Here is a 24462-nt window from a genome sequence, read left to right as displayed (position 1 = left end):
CCAGTGTCCCGACCGAACATCGGTCGGGACGCGGGACAAAGAAGGAAATATCGGGACTGTCCCGATAAAATCGGGACGTCTGATCACCCTAGTTACCAATAGGTCTGGCAGTTAGATTTTTTGCAGCCAGAGTTTCAGCTGGTGGCCTCTCTCTCTCTCTCTCTCTCTAATCCCTGCTCTGTTTGCAGGGTTTATCTAACAATGTGGAGCAGGACTTTAACAACCTGCTTGTTAGATGCATGGTTGGCTCCATTCACCAGGGTTTAATTCCCTATAATACAGTTATAGAGCTATTAGGAACCCCCTAGTCCTGCATTGACTGGAGACACACAGCTTCCACACAAGTTTAGGGGCGCTGTAGATGTATAAGGAATGTTTTTCTCTTTTTATATGCTTCAATGAACAAGTCTCAGTGAATGTTTTTCTCTGTCCTTATTGTCTCCCAGTGCAACATGTGCTGGGAATCAGATTGCGCCCAGTGGAGTGTTTGGTTCCTTAAATTACCTCATTTGGAACAACTTCATTCCCAATGTTCTTCCTGCTAAATGCTTTCAAAGTCATTTTATTTCTAATTATTCATCATATAGTATAATGAGTATAATTTATAATACCCTCCAAATAAATTCTAAATAGTTAAACTCATCTGAATACACCCATCCTCAACCTAATGGAATAGAGTAACTCTGGTAAATGTACCAGATGGAAGTAAACACGGTAATCATGCTTTTATTGGATTGCTGATGTAATGGAAAAAACGGAATAACAAAAATAATAATAATAATGATAGTGGACATATCGGAGAATTTAACTAAGATTAGATTGACAGAATTCCAGTGTATTAAAACAAAATATAGCATCAAATACAATGTAAAGTGCAATGTTATTTCTTAGTTCTTGTTCTTCATTGACTCAAAAAACCTGCGGTAGAATAGTTCATAAATAAATGCTGGAGATGACATGTAGTAAACACTATTTAATACATATAGAAATAGAAATTCCAGGTGGAAATTTTCAACTGATCTCAGTTGCCAAGTGTTTTGGGAACAGAACAAATCTAATTGAAGTACTGCTCTTGGGACCACTGGTCCATACATTAGAAACTAAGGCATGTCTATACTGGCATCTTTCTGCGCAACAAGTTATACCACTTTTATTAAAGCGCTGGAATTAAACCGCTGTTGCATGTCCACACTGTGCTCCTTGTGTCGGTGGAGTGCATCCACATTAGCCGCTCTTGCAACAGCAAAGACAGCAGTACATTGTGGTCGCTATCCCACTGTGCAATTGGCCTCAGGGTGCTTTGGGAAGGGTTTGCAATGCCTCCTGGGGAAGGCACACTGGCACATGATGCAGGTTTCCCAATCCCATTTTTCCAAGGGCATTCTACTACAATGCCAGCTGCTTTTCAACTGAAGGGGAGGAGGGTGAGTGTGTGTATAGAGGGAGAGAGGAGAGACAGTGTGTTTTGGGGGGACAGAGAGTGTGTCAGCATGCTGTCTTGTCAGACAGCAGCAGGAAGCAACTAGTCCTGAGGCACGCAGATGGGGAAACCCGGACATCAGCCCCTGCCTCCCTCCCTGGGCTCTCTGCACAGCAATCTCTCTCTCACATACACACACGCCTGCCTCTGTGTTCAACAGCATGAGCATTCCACATTAATGTTTTGCTTTGTGTCCCGGAGCAGATCAGCACAGCACACAAGGGCTGTCAGAAACGGAGCTTTGAAAGGGGAGGGGCGCATGTCTCCAGGGTAGCCGAGTTCAAAACAATGAGCTGAACGGCCACTTGAGGGATTATGGGACACTTCCGGAGGCCAATTGATTGCTTTCTGCACTATAATGTGTTTACACTGCCAATAGAGCGCTGGACCCTCTGCCCTGTGAGGCTTACAACTCTCCTCAAAATGGGTTTTTTGCAACACTGCAACTGAGGCGTTTTTGTGCACTAAGTGGCTTGACAGTGTGTATAACTAGGGAGTTACACGACAGAAAGCTGCTTTACTCCACAGAAACTTGCCAGTGTAGACAAGGCCTAAGAAAGCACTTTAAGGATTCTGGTAGGGATTACTGGAATTTCCACTACTGTCTTTTGATGAAATAGTTTATACTTTTTAAATAAATATTCAGACTGTATTACTAATGGTATAGTAGTGTTTAAATTATATACATTTGAGGATAATGGAGGAGAAGACTTTGTATGGATGACCCCAGATATCCTCCCTCACTAAAGGTTTGGAAAATACCTGCCATTTTTTTTTTTTTTTTTTTTACAATCTGATCCAATCCCTGTCAGAGACAAGGAAGACCATCCAAACCATTATTGCTGAAAAGTGTTTGTGTGCGCATATATTATAAATAATATTGTGTCAATCTGCCTTTATACCTGCCACCAGAGCATTTATTAATATACCACTTCTTTCTTTTATCAGAAAGAGTGCTATCAGGGACTGGATATTTGGTTAAAAACATATATGTAATGGTTAAAGGGTGTTGGCATAGTACTTTTTATCTGTTTTCTACTCTAATGATAAATGCTCGGGAGCTTGAAACTGAAATTGCCTCCACTATCCATTACAAGCACACACTGATTTGTGTATTTATGGAGCTGCTCATGAGTTCAGGGTGGCTGGCATTAATATTTATTTTCAGAAAAATAGCCGATGGGGCAATCATGATCATACTATCAATTCTAGCTACTGCATTAACAGACTTGTTCATGACTTCTAACACATCTATGTCAATCACATTGAAAAGATTCACTCTGTTGTAGATAGTTTCACTGCGGACAAAACATAGGGAGACAATGCTTTGGATTCATGTCTAGTTATTGGAGAAATTTCAGAGCAATGCTTGATGTTACACTGAGCTACAGTGCAGTGGCTTTGCACAATCAGTAAGGTTAGAGGAGGTAAAGACAGTGTGTCGATCCATTTTATTATATCTAACTTTGCAAGTTTAAGCATGACCCTCAGAGTTTAATCTTTAGCATGATATTTAGAGATTTAGGTCATGAAACTCCTAACAATCATGAACAAGCCCCTAAATGAGTTATGGTTAAACTTTAAAAGTTTTGGAAGTTCAGTTGAGAGTAGCTTTGGAAAATGTGAATGCTTATTCAGATTCCCAGTTTATTCAGATAATTGTTCGTTTCTTTTGTCCCAGCCTGTTCAATTTTAATTAAACAAGGTATATAGTAGTCAAGTGAAGGTAGAGCAGGGAAAAAGAATGAGAAATAAAGGGGGTGTCATGATAAAGAGAAAAATATAAGGGAAAAGAATTTAATACAATTTAAATTTTATCAGATGAGATAGGTCAGTTTAGAACAAATTCCTGTTTGGCATGTGGTTCTGGTTAGATCCTGGAAGCATTCAGTCAGATATGGGTACTCAGACAGATATAGAGTAACTATTAATGGAATGATGTCAGATTGGAGGGAGGTCTCAAGTGAGGTTCCACAGGGATCTGTTCTGGGTCCGGTGTTGTTTAACGTCTTTATTAATGGATGTAGGAATAGAGAGCATACTGAACACATTTGCAGATGACACAAAAGCTGGGAGGGAGGGTTGCCAACATTTTGGAGGATAGAGCTAAAATTCAGAGGGATCTTGATAAATTAGAGAACTGGGCTACAGACCACAAAATGAACAGGAGTACTTATGGCATCTTAGAGACTAACAAATTTATTAGAGCATAGGCTTTCGTGGACTACAGCCCACTTCTTCAGATGCATATAGAGTGGAATAAATATTGAGGAGATATATATACACACACCTACAGAGAGCATGAACAGGTGGGAGTTGTCTTACGTGTGCTGTAGTCCACAAAAGCTTATGCTCTAATAAATTTGTTAGTCTCTAAGGTGCCACAAGTACTCCTGTTCTTTTTGCGGATACAGATTAACACGGCTGCTACTCTGAGACCACAAAATGAAACTCAAAGACAAATGTAACGTGCTACACTTACGGAAGATAAAACAAATCCTCAAATACAGAATGGGGGATAACTGGGTTGGCAGCAGCACTGCTGAGAAGGGTCTGGGAGTTGTGGTAGATCACAATCTCAACACAGGTCAGCAATGCGATGCTGTTACAAAAAAAGCAAATGCAATTTTAGGTTGCATTAACAGATGCATAACATGCAAGTCACAGGAGGTGATAATACTGCTCTACTCAGCGCTGGTTAATCCTCAGCTGGAGAACTATGTCCAATTTTGGTTACCAATCTATGGAAAGGATGTACAGAAACTGGAAAAAAATTCAGAGATGAGCAACAAAGATGATCAAAGGGATTGGATGCAAGGCTGAAGGAACTGGGTCTGTTTAGTTTGGAAAATAGGAGATTAAGGGGGAAACATGATAGTGGTTTTCAAATACTTAAAAGGCTGCCAGAAAAAGATGGAGAAAAGTTGTTCTCTAGTGCCACAGAGGGCAGGACAAGGGGCAATGGGTTCAAACTACAGAATAGCAGATTTAGATTATATCTCAGGAAAAAAATTCCTAATTGTAGGAACAGTAGGACAATGGAACAGACTGCCTGGGGAGGTTGAGGAAGCTCTTTCACTGGAGGTTTCAAGCAGAGGCTGGATAGCAATCTGTCTTGGATGGTTTAGAAACAACAAATTCTGCATCTTGGCGCAGGGGGTTAGACTAGATGACCTTTGCGGTCCCTTCTAACACTATGATTATCAGGACAGAAGACATTTGGCATGGGTTTAATCAGGCCACAACTTTATATTAGATGTCTGGGATTACCCGGCAGATAAAAGTGTACAGAGCAGGAACCCCATGTTTATTCTGTAATTACCCCGGGGGCTTTTACCAGTTCCTCCTTTTTTTCCTCCAGGTCCCTCCAACAAATCCATTGCCGGGACCTTACCATTCACCCCCCCCCCCCACCCTTGTAGGAGGCTTAAGTGGCCTATAAAAATGGGGGGTTGGCTCCCTGCCATACTAATCATAGGAGTCCCCAAGCACCCCCCCCCATTCATTCCTTTAATGAACGTCTCTTTTTAAGTCCTTTTCCAAGCCATTTATCCAGTCACTGTATACCTTTCCTATGGAGTACCGGCACTGGACATCCACCACAAGGAGGTGCCAGAAATTAGTTTGGGCTGCTTCCACCCTCCTACCCTCCAGCCATAAAGCACTGGTCCCTTAATTCGGCCAGCAGCTAGCCAAACACTTCCACGCCCCCGCTTAAAGGTGCAGGGTGGTCATTCTATATAATGCATTAATTTCAGTCTTTTGAAATGAGCATAGACAATGCCTTTGTGTGACACCCTAAAATCTAGGAGCAAAGCTACTAAACTCAGATATTCTAGCATTTAGGACATAAGGGGGGAGCATTTTCCTTCAAAACCAGATGACCAGACTGCAGACCTCTAGTCTTTTACATTCCAAAACTGTACAAGTGCCATGGCTTAAATTCAGTCAGAGCTGTTTGGAGCGGAGCTCCAGTAAATATTTTTAACCCCCTGGGGCAGAAGCCCCAAGTCTCAGCGCCTCCCACAGGGCTGAAGCCGCAAGCCCCCAGCATGCCCCCTGAGGCTGAAGCCTTGAGCCCCAGTGCACCCTGAAGAGCTGAAGCCCGAAGCCCTGGTGCCTCCTGCAGGGGGCTCTGAGAAAAACTCTTTGAGAGTTTAAGCCCTGACAATAGAGTAGAACCAAAGTGTAAAACTAACTTGTGTTTCAGCTACTCCAGTGCTTAGGACACTGGTGAGTGACTTGCATTCTACTTGCAGCCAGTGCGCTCATGCCAGGGGGAAAAACACAACACAGGTGAGCAGAGACAGGAGAGAGAAAGTATGGAGAGAGGAAGACAGAAAGTCAATAGAAGGTATGCAGGGGAAACAATAAGAAGCACTTGTTTTAAGCTTTCCCAGAATTGATTATGTTTTGTATGATGGCCCACACTAGACCGGGGGTGGGAGGGGGGAGGAGAGAGGAGAAAGAGAGAGAGTGAGTGAGTGTGTGTGTGTTTAGGAAAATCATTCATCATACCTCATTAATTGTACCTTATTCGTCTTGAACACTACAGCTCACTCCTGCAATAATTAGTCATTTAATAAAACAAGAGGGTGGTACTGTGATTCACCCATATATAGATTCTTTTTCTTCTTGATTCTTATGAATGCTAGTGTACCATATCACATACAGCAAAATCACAAAACACTCAAGCAAATGACCACATGTAAATTGTCATAGTTTTATAGGCAAATAAAAGATACTATTGTACATTGAACAAAATGCTGTGATGGCTCTGTAAATGCCGGGGAACATTATTATGCCTATTGGTGTTAATGAAAATCATGACAAATCAATATTTTTGGTTGCTTTAGCTCACTCTGATTTGGTTCTTATAGCATTATTATTTATATTACTCTAGTATTTAAAGCCCCAAAACAAGATTGAGACCCCATTGTGCTAGGCGCTGTACAAATAATGAGACTGTGCCTTTCCCAAAGGATTTACAATCTAATATAATAGAACTTTGGTGAAGATGAAGCATTCAAGAAGAATTTGAAATAAAGATGAGTGGATGGATAGGAGAAAAATATGAAGGAAAGAGGCTTTCTTAAATTTAATCATGTGACAAAGTCAGCACTGAGAAAATATAACTAAAATTAAAGCATCTACAATGTAGTCATGTTTCACTGAAATACTGAACTTGGACTTTTAATTTCAGCAATTAAGGCTTGGCTTTCTATGATAGTTATTTGAATTGAAAGAGTGCTTATAACTTGTGTCTGAGTGGCTATGTCTTATCCCAGCCTTTAAGTCTTGTGTAATAATTTTGTCCATAGTTCGGACATGTTTGTCCACAGATATAATCACTATGTTGTGGCAAAAACACTCTAGCTTCTCAAAATATATTTCCAAGTAAACTTACTTCTATTTATAAAGCAATTGGATAAAATTTTCAGAAGTGCCTGCATGCCCTTAGGAGCTGATGTCTCATGGAAACTCATTAAGTGAGGCTTCTGAAGGTTTGTCTACATTTCGAGCTGAATGTGTAATTATCAGTGTGAGGAGACATATCCATGTTAGCTCTCATTGAGCTAGCATGCTAAAAATAGAGAATAGCCACAGTGGCAGGAGGGGCTAGCCACCCTGAGTATGCCTCTAGCATCTCAGATAGGTACATACTTTGGGGCAACTACCCCTCCCAGCATGGCAGCTACACTCTATTTTTAGCATGCTAGTTTGATCAAAGCTAATGTGAGAATATCTCCCTGTGCAGGGAATCACAACTGCAGCTCTGATATAGATATACCCTGATTGCCTAGGTCTCTTTTGAAGATGGGTTATAGGTGCTTTTGAAAGTTTTAGCCATTATCATATTGAAGGCAAATATTATGCAGAACTTAACATTTTTTAAGTGGCAAGGTTTTTTTTCAATTGACTAAGGATTTGGAATGCCTGTTTTGGGGCACCCAAAACTTAAAGGGCTCTGTTTTTCTGAAACACTGAGTGCCCACTTTCTCACAGTCAGGCCTCTTTCAGATACCTTGAGCTGGACACCCAAAAACTAATGCACACCAAATCACTAGCTGGTTGAAAATCTTTTCCCAAAGTATTTAGAATTCCATCAGGTTTAATGTTAAGTGACAAAGAAAAAGGTGATGCCTTAGTGCAGGGGTGTGCAAGCTATGGCCCGCAGGCCAGATCTGGCCCCTCAGGGCTTTGGATCCGGCCTGTGGGATTACCACCCCTGCCTTAGTGTCATGATTATCTTCTCACTACTTTGTACTGTCTTCTAGCTTCTTTGCCATTTACTTTCCAAATGCAAATACTTTTCAGTGTTTTATAGTAAGAGGCCATCGGGTGGTAAGCATGTGGGCTCTTTAAGTTATGATTTAGTTTTAAAAAGACACGTCAGTGTTGGCTCTTCAGGCTGAATGCCCAGTGATTCCATTAATGACAATTTCTTTATTAAAATAGATTTCTACTCTAAATACGTTTGGAACATACATGAACACAAAAACTCATTGAGCTGTTGCAGGGAATAGCAAATGAATTAAAAAGTGTTTGTTAGTCTATAAAAAATAGATATTTGATATTCCTTTGACAAAAGAATTTTAAGTACTATATATGGAACTAATGAGTGAGAAAATGAAACCAAACTTTTATGGCTACCTATTGCATATAGGATGCCACTAGAGGGACTTGTACAGCCAGAAGTATCTTGCCTGAGATTCTGAAAGAACCTTGGAGAAATTAATAAATAATGAAAACATTTATGAGTCATATCTACATTTTTATTTTTAAATCTAATGTGAAGAAAAAAAAGACTGTTTGCTATCTGTTTATCCATGCTCAGCGTCTTCCCAATAACATCTAACTTTCTTGTGCATCCTTTTGATCCTAAAAATATTGCACCAAGCACCTGCTGACAATGCTGTGTATATTATTGCAGTTAACTCTGGAATTTGATATGATTTTCTAATTTTTCTTTAAATAAATACCTTTTTAAAACAATTGTGTTCCACTGGGCTTTACTCCACTTTACAGACAGCTGCATAATTAACAATATCCACTTCTATCTGTGGAAGGAGGAGGAGGACAATGAGCAGCAAAAAATATGTAGTTTGCACACAGTATAGATGAAAAATATTCCATGGGGGAATGGGTTGAAGAATTTTCAAATGAACTATGAGAAAATATCATTTTGAAAGTAATGTTTATCTGACAGACATTTAGCTACATGGCACTGAGTGAACAGTTAATATGTAATTCCCTTTAATTACAATATGAGCACATTGTGAATGGTAGCAAACAATGTTTTTTTTGCAATTGCAAATTTTACTATTTATGTATTTAAACAAATTAAATAAAGATGATGTCAATACAAATAGAAAACCATTTTACATCATGAGTAGAACTGTGTGAATTTTTTCAGATGAATAGTTTATTTACGGAAAAAGGCAGCTTTGGGTTAGTTAAATATTAGCAAATTCAGGTCAAAATTTAATAAACTATTTCAGTCAAAAAAGGGATTTTTTGTAAAAGTCAGTGCTTTTGGTTTGATATTTTGAAATTTAACTTTTTGACTTTATTTCAAAACAATGTTTTTTTTTTAAAAGCTAGATGTATTTAAAAACAATCTTCCCTTCCCCTGAAAAACTACATAAAATGAATGAAAAATCAGAAAAAAGTTTTCATTAGACTCTAAACAATTTTTTTTCCTGTGGGTTTTTTTTTTTTTTGGCTTAGCTAGCAAACAAACAAGCAAACAATTATTCACTTAGATCTAATCATGAGTCAATAAGAAAAAAGCAAGCTATTAAGTCCTCTGCTGAAATATTTAAAATGACAGTTACAATGGCTTAATGGTTTGGGAACACACGTGATTTATAGTAACATAAAGGAAATGAATGAATATACTGCAGTATACCTATACTTCTATTTAACACATTTCAAATTTTTAAAGGGACATGATCAAGTCAAATTTTACCTGTAATTCTGATTTTATAAAAATAAGTTTTTACAAAAGCCAAGATCACTAGTAATATTTGTGATTTTTAAACATAACCAGTATTTACAATCCAAATATTGCAGCCCTGTGCTACCTGAAAATAAAATTGGCTAGATAATGAAACTGACAAGACAACTCATTGTCCAGGGCAGGAGAAATGCAAGAGATAACAGCATAATTCTCTAAATTATTTTAATATAAGGTATATTTTCAATATTAATAGGTATTTTTTTAAAAATTGGGAAATTCTGTGCTGACATGTGGTGTAACACAGCAGAATCTGGCTTCTAAGTTTTAATCTGACAGTGCCCCTACAAATATTATAGAACATTTTTCTTTGAGATAAAGTGACAATTATATGAACTTTTGAACTCAGACTTGAGCAGACTGTTATGGGCTAAAATTTGATGTTTAAATACTATCACCAGAAAAAGAATTCAAGTTAGAGTTAATGTTACATAGCAAGAACAATTCAGTTTTATGGTATTTTTATCATGTCTTTTAAAAATGTTTAATTGATATTTTAACTTTGCAACCTAAATAGTAGTGTGCTGATAAATTGACAAGATTTGGTGTGGGGAAATAAAAAATTATATTGGGACAATGAAGAGAAAAGACTCTTTGAATAACCAAAAGAGGGGAAAGGCTAAGCTTTTCAACAAGACCTTTTAAATTATGCTAAAATATAATTGGTTAACATACAAATATTCTTAAATTAATATTCCTGGGCAACAGAATTTACCAATAACCCTCAAATCTCTAAATTTCCTTCTGACAAGTTCAGTACTTTCTTTTAGTTCTTCATACAACAATGTTTTAGCAGAATTGTTTTCAAGTGACTTTTAAATAACAGGGTTGAGCAGAATGTGAGAAATGCAGCAGTACCTATGGGTAAATAGATAAAAAATGTCTTGCTATGACCCTGTGTTGCTGTCTATTTTAGGTAATACATGAGCTTCCCTCACCTCCCAATGTTTCCAGTTCGATTACTTCTCCACATTTGATATAACTGTTATTCAATAATGATGTAAAATAAATCATTGAAGAAGCAAGGCATGAAGACATGAATGGAATTTGTAGAGTGATGGATCTTTTAAGGAATAAATCCAACATGAGGACAAACTAGTACATCATTCATTTCTCACTTAGTTTTCAAATAGTCCAAAAAAAAAAAGTCTAATGTTGTAGTATTTATTATTATTCATTATTTTAAAATTTACAATGAAAATGGTATTTTCTTTGATTATAAGTACATAAAGTTTTAAAGGTTTCAGTTTAAGTTTGTACATTCTTTACTTTATGCTTTAAGGACCTGATCCTGCAAACATATAGGGTAACATTTTCCTAAGTGACCAAATAATTTAGTCCTATTTTCAAAAGTGACAAGGGTTTTGGCACATAAGAACTTGTCTTATTGAATGTAAGTGCGTATTTTATTTTTTTTAAAAGGGGCTTAGGCGCTTTAGAAAATTGTACCCATAATAATAAGACAAGATTTATGAAAATATGAAATAGTCACATTGAATTAAATGGTACTACTCATGTGAGTAAATTAATCATATGCATATGTGTTTGGTGGATCTGGAACATTAGTTAATTAGTCAACTGCTCATTACTAAAGTAGAATTTTCAGTTACAACTGAATCCCATTTGTGTACAAATAAATCAAATAGGCATTCAAGAATTTTTCTGGTGGGAAAAAGCTATATTCAATAAAAATTTAGATATAATTTTCAGAGGGGTATGTTGAGGGGAAAGTTATTTTTTTCCTGTTGAACTGGTATTGTCTAAAGTGACTGCAACTAAATGGGAGTAAAAGTGAGAAAAAATAGCATCTTTCCTTGTCACTTCACTCCCCTTTAGGAATTGCAGGACTATGTGCAGAAGTTCATTTCTGTATGCTTTTACCTTCTTTTTTATAGGTCTCTTTGGATACATTGAGAAAGTGAAAATAGAAGGCTACATAACAGGAACAAGACAGGAGCAAAGAGACTCCATTAAACTCAACTAGGTATTAAGCACTGTACCTAACTAGTATGTTTTAGAAAATAAAATTGACTGTTAAAGTAATATCAGCATTATCTTTCACAAACATTAATACCCAACAAGGCTATACCACATCAAAGTTCCAAGAATATGCAATAGCAGCAGCAGCAGCTTCCTGTCAGAGGGGGCATTGAAAACTCTCTCCGCCTTTGGAGAGGAGTGGGAGAAAACTGAGGGCCCCAGTAGTAGTCAGTTGGTCTTTTTAAACCAAAATAACTCTTTATTATAATTACAGATGACCCAATTTATAAGTTAATGTGATGAAATCTTAGTGAAGCTAGGGCTGCATAATATTATTTATCATTGTATTAGTGAGATTGCAGAACACACAGATACATAACATTTTAAATGGCTACTGCTCCCATCAGCACTGACCTTAAATTTTACCCTTGCCATCTCTTGAAAGGGAATAGCTATAGAAAGATCATGCTTTTAAAGGGTATGGGGAAAAAAATCTGATTTGTGTGAGCCTAATGACCGCACTGCACCTAAAGCAGGGGGTGGGGAGGACATGGCGGATGTTGTCCAGGCTTCCAGGAGGAAGACAGTAGTGCTTTATGGCAGCGGGAGCCAGGGAAACAAGGTCAGAAACTGCTGCAAAAAGAAGGGGGCTGGTCAGCCTTGCAGCGCTGACTCACTTCCTTGGAATGTAAGGGCAGAAGGCTCGAAAGGTGCAAGCCCTGGCATAGGAAACCCCTTTCTCCATGCAACAGGCAAGACAGCACCCATGCTCCCTCCCCTTGAGATGTGATTAGCAGGTGGGGTTTGAATCTGCTGTGGGCATTGCACTAGTGGCCCCTTTTTAGGGGGGCTGGGAAGGAATTTTTCCCTCACCACCATATTGGCTTCAGTGGAGTGGGGTTATTTTGCCTTCCACGCAGTGGGGATCAGGGAAGACCTATTATGGTGAGGAGGAAAAGGGGTAGGCTATATGTTGCAACTTATTTTGTAAGTGTGGGGCGGATGTCCAGAGCAGGTGCTCCATAGGGAAGGCATCCAGTGATCAGATAAATGGCCTGGTAAAGGACTTAAAAAAGGAGGTGCTGGTTAAAGGAATGGAATGGAATGGGAGCGTGGGAGTTGGACTCTTATGGTTGGTACAGCAGGGAGCCAACCCCCCATTCTTCCCTCCTATGAGGGGGGGGTGAATGGTAAGGTCCCGGCAATAGACCTGGATGGAAAAATGAGGGGGAGCAGGTGGAAGCCCCCCAGGTCATTACAGAATAAACAGGGGGTTACCTGCACTGTACACTTTTATCTGCTGGTTAGTCCCAGATGTTTAAGAATGAAGTTGCTGCCTGATTAAATCCATATCCATATCAAGTGTCTCCTATCCTTCTTTCAGTATAGCTGGACAACATGTTCTTGGAATAGCTCTTAAAACTAAGTTGGTCCAGGATCATAAGGTCAAGTAAAAAATTTGCATTTGTTAATAGTTTTGTGGTACAGTTATCTGTTGATTTATGGACATAATCTTGGCTTAGCTGATATTTCATAATATGAAAGAACAAATACTGATCTTAACTAATATATTCCTTGTTTTCTGTTTCTCTTTGATTAGACTTCTGAATTCAAGTAAGAAAGTCTTGTCACTGCATAAAGTGTGAAATATGCATATTTTGGGGGTCAGGGGTAATGTTTTAAATTAAACCTGACATTTCTGAGCCTAGTGTGAAGGTGTCCATCTTGCTGAAAAAATTATGCCATTTGTAATTGACTTTCATGTGAAATGATCTCTCATTTGACAGTAGCTATAAGAGAGCTTACAGAAAAGACTAATTAAAGTGGGCTGGAACTGGGTTTTCACTTTCACTCCATGAGTACCCTCATGCTGACAGTTTCATAAGTGACATTGCTATTCAGAAAGGTGGAAAACTCTTGCTCTGGTCTTAAAAATGCCAATTTTAGGCCTGTAGTGTTGTACAAGAGTCTGTCATTATCTACTCACAAGTGGTTTTTTTTCTTTATAGTTTATTTGCTGAAAACTGCAATTTTGGGTTGACTTCAAATTATTTGTGAATTTGTGTCAAACTTGCTGAATAGTTTTTGATTGAACGAAAAACAAAGAAAAACTCAGTGTTTTGGAAATGTCAAAACAAAATGTTTCTTTTTAATTTTTTTTTTCCAATTTTTTCCTGTTGAGGGTTTCCCAGCTCTTAAATGAATGCCCTATCCACTGGACTATGGGATATTCTGTTATAGATTTCTATATCTATATGTCTCAATCTCTCCTGCTGAATCTGTTCTATTTTTATAAATAATTAAATACCCATTAAAGCAGTGACTTGAACTTAGCTCTCTCACATCTATGGGGAGTACCCTAACCAGAAGACCATAAAATCATTCTCATACTTTTCCTGCCCTAATGATTATTCATTGTAATTATGAATGAACTGAATTCTAAAGAAAGCTCTAGGTTGCTTTACCCCCAAGTTACTGGTTACACGGTTGGAACCCTGTAACAGTGCACTGGAACCAGTTAAATGCCTGATATGAGATAGCAGAGGATAGGCCCATAGCTTCTCTTTCCCAGTGTTAAATTAATAAAGTTGCAGCCTGTCACTTGAATTCATCCCATGCATCTATCATTCATTGCCTGTGTGTCCTGATCAAGCCACAAGGGGTAGTTTACATCACACTCTGTTAATCTCTTTGTTACATGCTTTGGCAAATGTACAGTGATTTGTAACTTAATAGGATCTCCAGTTGGACTCATTATCTTCTTTCATACATCATCCACACTTGTTCTACCCTGGTTGGTTTACCTAGACCCTTCATTACTGATACCAAGTCTCTTATTCTGGGAAAGAAATTATTGTTGCATCTCTAGCCTGAGTTCTACCCCATCACTGTAGTTTCTTTCTGATCTTGACCCAGACATCTCTATGGAATTCCCCACATTCAAACCACAAGGCAAAAATGGAACAATTCCTATATGGACTATGGGACTTCTAGAAAGTAATTTTTTCAGGTTAGTAAACACTTTGGGGAGGGTCGGTCTTTTTGTTCTGTGTTTATACAGTACCTTGCACAATGGAGTCCTGATCCATGACTAGGGGTCCTGGGAGCTATGGTAATAGAAATAAATAATGATAGTGTGAAACTGCGATACTTGTGATTTTGTTTGTTTGTTTTTCATCTTTACATTTCAAAGAATTGTGCCTGAGGGCAGAAACAGCAGCTATTTCTCTTTTCAGAGGTGCTGCAGCCTGTTACAGAAGAAACATACATTATGCTCTTATGTGGTTTATTTTTTTTCTTTGGGTTTCCTTAATCAAAACTAAATAATTTAACATTAAATACATATTTTTGCCCTTTGTGCATGAAAACATATGTATTGTGTATGATACCTTTCAAATGTAAATGTACAATTATATTTATTTGGAAGCAACTTTATTATTTTAAATTTAAAACTTTAAAACCACATGACACAATGTATATATTCTTGGGAGCTTTTAAGATTGTTGAGCTGACTACAGATTGTATGGAAAAACTAGGACTCCCTCCTAGCCTTGACAACCACAGCACACACTGAAAGGTTTCCTTCAAATAATATTTAGCATTTACCTAACTTATGGAGACAAACTTCTGAGGGAAAATTAAACAAATTAATAACCCCAGAATGGAATTATGCAGAAAACAACACAATGCTTAAAAGTAAGGCATGGCTACAGAGGCATGTCCTCACTGTCTGATCTCTTTTTAAATTCACTTAAAGAAGGGGCTGTCTATTTTAGAAGGTTGTAGTTACAATCTAGGTTAATGAAAATGGATCCTACCTGTCTGAAATAGCACTCTCCTAAGATATGGAACTATCATTAGGTACATCATACTACACCATCGCTTATAAAACAAAAACAAAAAGTACTTGATTACATGTACAAACAGAGCTTAATAATGGATTTTGCTTTGTTAAGTACACAGTGATTAAGTATTCAAGATATGCTGCAATATTTTATGTTTTCCATTAAGGGCTTGCCTATTGCACCATTTCCAGACTGTAAATTATTTAAGTCAGTTGAACATTGTGCCTTGAATAATTTATTTACTATGAAATTGTAAATTACAATATCCTGTCAAATTTCATGCAATCTAGTGTAAGTAATCAAATATATTGAAGTTTGATATTATTGGTTATATGAACTCCATCAAAAAACTGGTAAGAAAATGCAAAATAAACTTTAATTAGGTATTCGAGGAACAGAAAGGGAAAGACATTAGACTAGCAAAAAATAAACAAAACAAAAAAAACACCACCCCAGCCGCAGATAATTCTGTATTTTTTTTTAAAGTTTCTTAAAAGTTTTCATATTCAGACAATTGTAATCTTTGGCACTCCAAACTTTGTATGTTTCATGTAAGTAGTGAGGATATTTTACAGATTTTGATTATGCTTTATAGCAATTTCTTTTTAATAGCTCACTTTGTTTAGATATTGATGACTGACTGCAATTGTTAAATCTCTTCTGAAAATAAATATAATTTGCATTGGCTAATAAAAAAAGCCATTTCTAAAATGAGGTAATTTGACTAATCTTTTCAATAAAAACCAAAACAAAAACATATACATGTTGAAAAATAGTACATTTTAAAATGTTCATACTCTTTCAACTTTATCCTATGGCTTAATGGCAGACAAAAAATTTGAGTGACATTTCAGGTTAAACAGGAGTAAATGTTCCTTCATTCAGTGTATTGTAGTGAAGTGTATGGGACTAACTTGTGGGAGTAAGGCAATCTAGATTTGGTTCAAGGAACAGCATAACTACTCAACAGTGGGGAAATAAAACACAGGACTGTTACAGCAATGGAAAGGTTAAAACAAACTTGGATTATTACTGTCAGAAGCATACTGTTAAATAACTGTAATATGTTTAGAATTAGAGCTAGTCTAACCGTGGAAAAATTGTGAATAAGTTATTCTCTAACACAGGGGTCGGCAACGTTTGGCACGCGGCTCGCCAGGGTAAGCACCCTGGCGGGCCGGGCCAGTTTATTTACCTGCTGACACGGCAGGTTCGGCCAATAGCAGCCCCCACTCGCCGCGGTTCGCCATCCCGGGCCAATGGGGGCGGCGAGAAGCGGCGCGGGCGAGGGATGTGCTGGCCGCGGCTTCCCACCACCCCCATTGGCCCGGGACGGCGAACCGTGGCCAGTGGGGGCCGTGATCGGCCGAACCTGCCGCGTCAGCAGGTAAATAAACTGGCCTGGCCCGCCAGGGTGCTTACCCTGGCGAGCCGCGTGCCAAATGTTGCAGACTCATGCTCTAACAAATACATAACCTATTTAACACATAATTTAAACATGTTTGAAGCCAATCAAATAGTGGGCCTATTTATTTGTGATTAAGTACACTATTTACAGACAAAAGTATGCAAAGAGACTATTTATTTTACTAGTTTGTTTGGATTATAAATTTCTATGCAATCTGCTTTTTCAATATTCACAAATGTATGTTGATTTCAGTCATTAATTCTTCCATTTGACATATGACTCCATGTGACCTGTTCTCCTCTTACTTAAAATGGTGTACCTCAGGGATAACTGTCGGGAACATCAATGATGTCACAGTGGGGTAAAATTGGCGAGACACAAGCATCGGGCATCACATATTTTTCTGGTGTACATGGAGTGAATACCAACAAGATGTATCAGTTCTCTACATGTGGGACTGGCATTCTTGAAAGAGGCTTCCTTGTATGCTGTTTTGTATTTATTAAGCCATCTTTTTTAAAATGTAAAATGAATGTTTTGCAGTAGACAGAGTAGGATTTTCCTTCATATAATCTACTTTGCAACAACATCCATGTCACTATTTGTAAATTTATGTTGAGTTCATCAAATTGTTTCAACTAAGTCTAAAATGTCAAAAAAATTTGGTAATGTCAAAAAGAAACAGTTCGTTTACAGTTTCAGACCTTTTGAGAAAAGTGTAAGGTTGAAACCATTATAAGTCTGAAGAGAATTTGATCACTTACCTTTACTGGTGTTCCTGACCAGTAGGTGCTGTAGAGTGGAAAACACCTAAAAGACTGAATTTCTTTTCAAAAGTGTTTTCTTTTTCACTAACATTCCTATTAAAATACAACAATCCTTGGTAAACCCTTGTCCTCTTTTCCTACACCTAAAAGTACATAAATGTTGGAGACAAAAATCTAAGGAGGTGTACTGTTCCCTTTATTTACAAACTTAAATCTCCTTTAACATTAATAAGAGTTGTACTATATATACACATTTGGGAGTGAACTACTAAATTATATGAGAACATCAGAATGGCCATACTGGGTCAGAACAATGGTCCATCTAGCCCTGTATCCTGTTTTCTGACAGTGGACAATGCCAGTCTCTTCAAAGGGAATGAGCAGAACAGGACAATCATCAAGTGATCCATCCCGTGTTGTGCCATGCCAGCATTTGGCAGTCAGAGGCTTACGGCCACCCAGAGCATGGGGTTGCATCCCTGACCACTGTGACTAATAGCCATTGATGGACCTACCCTCATCTAATTCTTTTTTGAATACAGTTGTAGTTTTCACTTTCACAGCATCACCTAGCAATGAATTCCACAGGTTGACTGAGCGTTGTGTGAAGAAGTACTTCCTTTTGTTTGTTTTAAACTTGCTGCCTATTAATTTCATTGGGTGACCCCCTGGTTCTTGTGTTATGTGAAGGGGTAAATAATTCTTTATTCACTTTCTCCACATCATTCATGATTTTACAGACCTCTATCATATCGCCCTTTAGATGTCTCTGTTCCAAGTGGCACAGTCCCAGTCTTATTAATCTCTCCTCATATGGAAGCTGTTACATACCCTTGATAATTTTTGTTGCCCTTCTCTGTAACTTTTTCATTTCTAATATATCATTTTTGAGATGGGGTGACGAGAACTGCAAGCTATATTCAAGGTGTGGGCATACCATAGATTTATATAGTGGCATTGTAATATTTATAAGCTTCTTATCTATCTCTTCCCTAACATTTTGTTAGCATTTTTTAGATGATGCTGCATATTAAGTGGGTGTTTTCAGAGTACGATCCACAATGACTCCAAGATCTCTTTCTTGAGTGGTAACAGCTAATTTAGATCTGATCATATTGTATGTATAGCTGAGATTCTGTTTTCCAATATGCATTACTTTGCATTTATCAACATTGAATTTCATCTGCTATTTTAACATAAGACCATAAGAATGGTCATTCTGGATCAGACCAAAGGTCCATCCAGACCAGTATCCTGTCTACCAACAGTGACCAATGCCAGGTGTCCCAGGGGGAGTGAACCTAACAGGTAATGATCAAGTGATCTCTCCTGCCATCCAGCTCTACCCCCTGACAAACAGAGGCTAGGGACACCATTCCTTACCCATCCTGACTAATAGCCATTAATTGACTTAACCTCCATGAATTTATTTAGTTCTCTTTTAAATCCTGTTATAGTCCTAGCCTTCACAGCCTCCTCAGGCAAGTGGTTCCACAGGTTGACTGTGCGCTATGTGAAGAAGAACTTCCTTTTATTTGTTTTAGACCTGCTGCCCATTAATTTCATTTGGTGGTCCCTAGTTTTTATATTATGGGAACAAATAAATAACTTTTCTTTATTCACTTTCTCCACACCACTCATGATTTTATATACCTCTATCATATCCCCCCTTAGTCTCTTCTTTTCCAAGCTGAAAAGTCCTAGCCTCTTTAATCTCTCCTCATTTTAGTTGCCCTTTTCTGAACTTTTTCTAATGTCAGTATATCTTTTTTGAGATGAGGAGACCACAGCTGTATGCAGTATTCAAGATGTGGGCATACCATGGATTTATATTAGGGCAATAAGATATTCTCTGTCTTATTCTCTATCCTTTTTTTAATGATTCCTAACATCCTGTTTGCTTTTTTGACTGCCACTGCACACTGTGTGGACATCTTCAGAGAACTATCCACTATGACCCCAAGATCTCTTTCCTGATTAGTTGTAGCTAAATTAGCCCCCATCATATTTTATGTATATTTGGGGTTATTTTTTCCAATGTGCATTACAGGCAAGTCTCATCTTACATGCATTTAACATGTGCGAATTCAGCTTTGTGCGGTCAGCAAAAACAAAACCAAAACAAAACAAAAAAAGAGAGAAAAATAACAATTTAAATACTGTACCTGTAGTGCGGGCAATTCCACCCGCCATTACACTCAATGTAATTTTGACTATATGCGATTTTCTCTTTACGCGCTGACAGCGGAACGTAACCCCAGCGTAAGATGAGACTTGCCTGTACTTTACGTTTATCCACATTAAATATCATTTGCCACTTTGTTGCCCAATCACTTAGTTTTGTGAGATCTTTTTGAAGTTCTTCACAGTCTGCTTTGGTCTTAACTATCTTGAGCAGTTTAGTATCATCTGCAAACTTTGCCACCTCACTGTTTACCCTTTTCTCCAGATCATTTATGAATACGTCGAACAGTACTGGTCCTAGTAAAGACCTGGGGGTCCTACTGTTTACCTCTCTCTATTGTGAAAACTGACCCTGTATTCCTGCCTTTTGTTTCCTGTCTTTTAACGAATTACTGATCTATGAGAGGACCTTCCTTCTTACCTCATGACTGCTTAGTTTGTTTAAGAGTCTTTGGTGAGGGACCTTGTCAAAGACTTTCTGAAAGTCCAAGTACACTATATCCCCTGGATGACCCTTGTCCAAATGTTTGTTTGCTCTTCAAATTCTTTTTTTGGCCTGCCTAATTATACTTTTACACTTGACCTCTTGGTCTAAAAAGTAGTATTCCACAACATTCCATATAGTTCAATATCAACTGCTGAACTTGAATGGCAGATATACTTGCTCAAACCTGATTAGTTTTTTAACTGTCTCTCTGAACTAGCATACAAAAGGGTCACTAGCAGGACAGGAGTGCAAGAGAGTTGCATGCATTGCTCAGCACTTGCCACCTTCCAACATGAAAATTCCAGTTGCAGATGTCTAAGAGATGCTGCCCATGAATTTCTTTAATTGATTAAACTTACCTACAAACAGAGCCAGCCTGTCAGAGAAGCAGATGTTTCTGTTGCTGCAACTAACATTTTCATTTGTAGGAGGTAAAAACAGGCTGGCGTCTGGTTGCATAGTAACCATAGGCCAGGATATGCTAATTTAATATCCTTTTTCTTACTGGACCGCATACGAAGTATTTTTGTTGCACTACATGTTGAGATTGGCAGCAGAATCCACACAGAGTGGTGATGATTCTGGTGCTGGTCGCCTAGACTGCATTGGGAGGCAAAGCATGGCCAAATTCCACCTCTATCAGCAGCACCTGCACTCTGCTGGTCAATTAAGAAAGCATTACAAAAAGTAGTCATTGTGGCTGAGTCTGTCTGCAGATGAACCATATACAGAGCTTGTAAAATAAATCAAGGGATTGGGCTTCAGAATTATGATCCAATTTGATGTCCATCAATCATACAGGCTAGGTGGATGGGGTCCAAATCTGGCAAACCATGTCAGGGCAAGTACTTGCATTACTGATAACAGACCTGAAGAAATAGCAGCACAACCAATAACATACTGCTGCTGCTCTTTGGTAGCTTTGCCCTTCTTATCATCATGGGTGTCAGGAGTGATGCCATAGGGATGGAAAGCTGTCCAATGGTATGAGTTTACACTGGGTAGAGTTTGAATTTGGATGAATTAGGTGTGAATTTAACTCTACAAAGAAGGCCGTCTACTATCAATTAAGTCATTGAGGATTAATTAAGCAGACACTTATGTGGTCCATAGGACTCATGCTGGCTTTCTGCATGTAGGTGAATTTCACCCTTACAGTTTGCTATGCTTGTGCACAACACAAATAGGAATTTTCACAGAAGGCTGTGTGAAATGCAGTAAGGAAGATCTACTCAGCTCTAGTCTATTCAGTTCTAGTCGTTCACTTGGCTGACCTCTCCAGAGAGCAATTGATTCCAGAATTTACTCCAAGTCTATTCCTTCATCAATAAAGCAAATGAGCTGTTGTAGAGAACAATTTCCTTCCATGCCTTTGTCTAGTCTCCAAATCAGAGGATGAGAAAATTTACTTTTTCATCTATGAGAAAATCTATAGTTTTCCAATCATCCCCTTTAAAGCTAAAATTTAAGACATTGCTCTGCTTATGGGAACATCTGTACACCAGGTAGTGTACAGAAAAGGTATTGTTCATTTATAAATATTTGTATTCTGCAGTGACTATAGAATTTGGTTTCAAACTTCACAACCCTTCAGCTTGTTGTTTAGTATACATGAGTAACCAAAATAATAGTTATAAGTATAATTACATTGATTTGCTCATAGCATTATGGTCTACTGTTTTAGAGTCCCTGGGGAACGAGATTGTAACTTACTTGTATTTTGAACCAAGTAAGCAAGACTTAAGCAGAATTTAACTAGAAACTTTGTTTAAACAAATTCATATTATACACAGAAAAGTATATTAAAAGAACACTATTAAGGTTGCAAAGTGAAGCAATCAAGTAAAGAAATATAAGAGTTAAGGTTGCCTGTGCAATCTTAATACAGTCTTGTGCATATATGCTATGGTACATGAGCACATCACATTTGTTTCCCAAGGCACACATACCTCATTCAGTGCACAGAATGGATGCTGCTCACTTAATGAGCAGCTATTCAATATTTTGTTTTCCTCTCTTTGTTCAATGTGCAGTCCTAGGCCTTATTTATTGCTCACTATTCAAAACTTTTTTATGGCTGTGATGGGACCTAACTGCCCATCACCTGTAAGGCTAGTGATTGCGCACAGTTACTCATGCTTTGCTCCTGGGAAGGTGAGTAGCTAATTAGCTCCTGCCAGAGAGGGTGGAACTAAGCCAAACTAAATAGATTGAAGTCCCTCAGTTGAGGGAAAGGTGGCATAGGAGCCAGATCTCTCTGGCTGAGAGAAACCCATGGTTAGCATACAGAAAGTCAAGGGGGGGCTCCTGTAATAGAAATCTTGAGATATGGTTTGTAAGCAGAGAAAATTTCAGTACGTCATAAAGCAGAACTCTTCCATTTTGTTTGGACTTGTTACCCCAGAAGGGGTCTGAACTTAGATGACATGGCTGGAGGGTTGAGAAACAGAACACCTGGTGCCAGAAGCAGGTGGGCAGCAGGAGGGGCTGAAGCTGAAGGTTTTAGCAACATCCTGCACAAATGCAAAGAGGCACTGTAAGGGTGAGAGTGTGCTGCCTCAATGGCACTCATCACTGTAGCACCCGAGTGCTTCACAAACATGAATTCCTGTTTACAACAGGATGACTGGTTATTATCCCCATTTTATGGACGGGGGAACTGAGGCACAGAGACTAAGGTTAAAAGTATATACTACTTTTTGGTGCCGAATGTGAGACACCTAGGGCCATATTTTTCACAGTACTTAGCATCATGTAGCACTTTGTATGTTTAAAGCAGTTCTCCCATTGACTTCAGTTGCTGTTTTGGGCGCTCAACACTTCTGCAAATCAGACCGAAGGGTCTCCAATGAGGCACTGATAAAATGAGGAAAACTCAATTAGTGATCACCTGTGAAAAATTGAGTTTAAGTGACTTGCCCAGTGTCACACAGGAACTCTGTGGCAGAGACAAAAATAGATTCCAATTCTCCAGGGCAGCATTCGGCTGCTTTAGCCATTAGAATGTCGTCTCTGGGTTGTGCAGTAGCCTGCCTCATTCACTTCACACCTTCCAACTTCTTCAACAAAGGGTCTTACGCACAACAGTCTCCTTTACTACACAGCCCTAATTCATCCCCAGTGCAGGTCCACCCTGTGCAATGAATGACGCATGGCTCCTGTGGAAAAATAGTGTGGGATTGCATAATTAGAATGTATGATAATGGATATGCAGAAGGGGGTAGAATTAAGGTTGTACAGGCTCTCTGTTTTCAGTTCCAGTGCATAGCCTGGAACAGCTATTGTGTGGAAAGTCTGGCTTTGACGTTGTAGCCCTGGGTTGGAAGAGGCATGCTCAGTTGCTCTTTGGGGATGGTACACATACAGTAGAATCAATATTAGGAGCTGTGAGAGACTTGACCATGGTCGGTGAAGGTGGAATTTTGGGGGAATTTTAGCTGCCAAGTTCTAACAACTCTCTACTGGGCATGTGCAAACTGCTATTTTAAAAGGCTTATCGGATGACCAAATTTGGACAGATTTTCACAGGGATAGCAAAACACATAACCCTGATACAAAGACTATCCTCCTGTCAAATTTCAAATCCCTGCTCCAAAGCAAGGGGACACTAACGCTTCCCACAGAAAAGGTTGCTTTGATTTTTTTTCTAACATTGGAAAAACAATGTATTTTTCCCCTACACTTGTTCTCAGAAGTGGCTAAACTGTTTTGGCTAAATTTTCCAAATCAATTCAGCCTGAAGCAGACAGCCAGCATTGAAAACTTTAGCCCAAATGGGTAAAGTTTGGAAAAGTTATAAGTAAATGAAAATACTGTCTTAATGGGAAGTGTCAGTCAACCTTCCCACCAATAATATTTTAACTCCTGAATTTTTATTATAAGTCTACTGATACTTTGTGTTTTTCTTGAAGCCCCAGATTCCACAGAGAAGTTTTTAAGCTTGCATTTTTAAATAGTACCTACTGGTTACAAAGAAAAAAACTTGAAAACTGAATTCTAAAGCCTCAAACACAAAACCAAGTAAAAAAGTAAACAAAGTTTGAGATTCTTTTCTACAAAATCTCATGACTTAAGCCAATCTCATGAATTGCTGGAGCCAGACTCAAGATTTTTGAATGCATGGGGTCAGCAGTACCGCGTATTGGCTCTCCTCCATCATGGTCTTCCAAAGCTTCTTGGTTCCTATTTTAAGACCCTTGTAGTGTTTTCAAGCATGTGTTGTGTTCACTCACTCCATGAACAGAATATTTCCTATATATATTTCCTATAGAAGGCTAGATTTTGACCAATT

At 38.4% G+C, this 24462-nt stretch overlaps 1 long non-coding RNA gene across 1 annotated transcript in view; it reads left to right on the top strand.

Annotated features, from left to right (window-relative positions):
- Positions 1-11405: 11405 nt before the first annotated feature.
- Positions 11406-24462, top strand: part of LOC101943610 (uncharacterized) — a 54230-nt gene continuing 41173 nt past the window's right edge. Inside the window, exon 1 of the long non-coding RNA XR_006175326.2 lies at positions 11406-11484. This is a non-coding gene — a long non-coding RNA (uncharacterized LOC101943610). The remainder of the gene's footprint in view (positions 11485-24462) is intronic.

The sequence above is a fragment of the Chrysemys picta genome, chromosome 1 (assembly GCF_011386835.1).
Source record: "Chrysemys picta bellii isolate R12L10 chromosome 1, ASM1138683v2, whole genome shotgun sequence".
In the NCBI taxonomy this organism is placed as follows: Eukaryota; Metazoa; Chordata; order Testudines; family Emydidae; genus Chrysemys; species Chrysemys picta.
The sequence above is the reverse complement of the archived record's forward strand: the minus strand, read 5'-3'. Positions and strand labels throughout refer to the sequence as shown.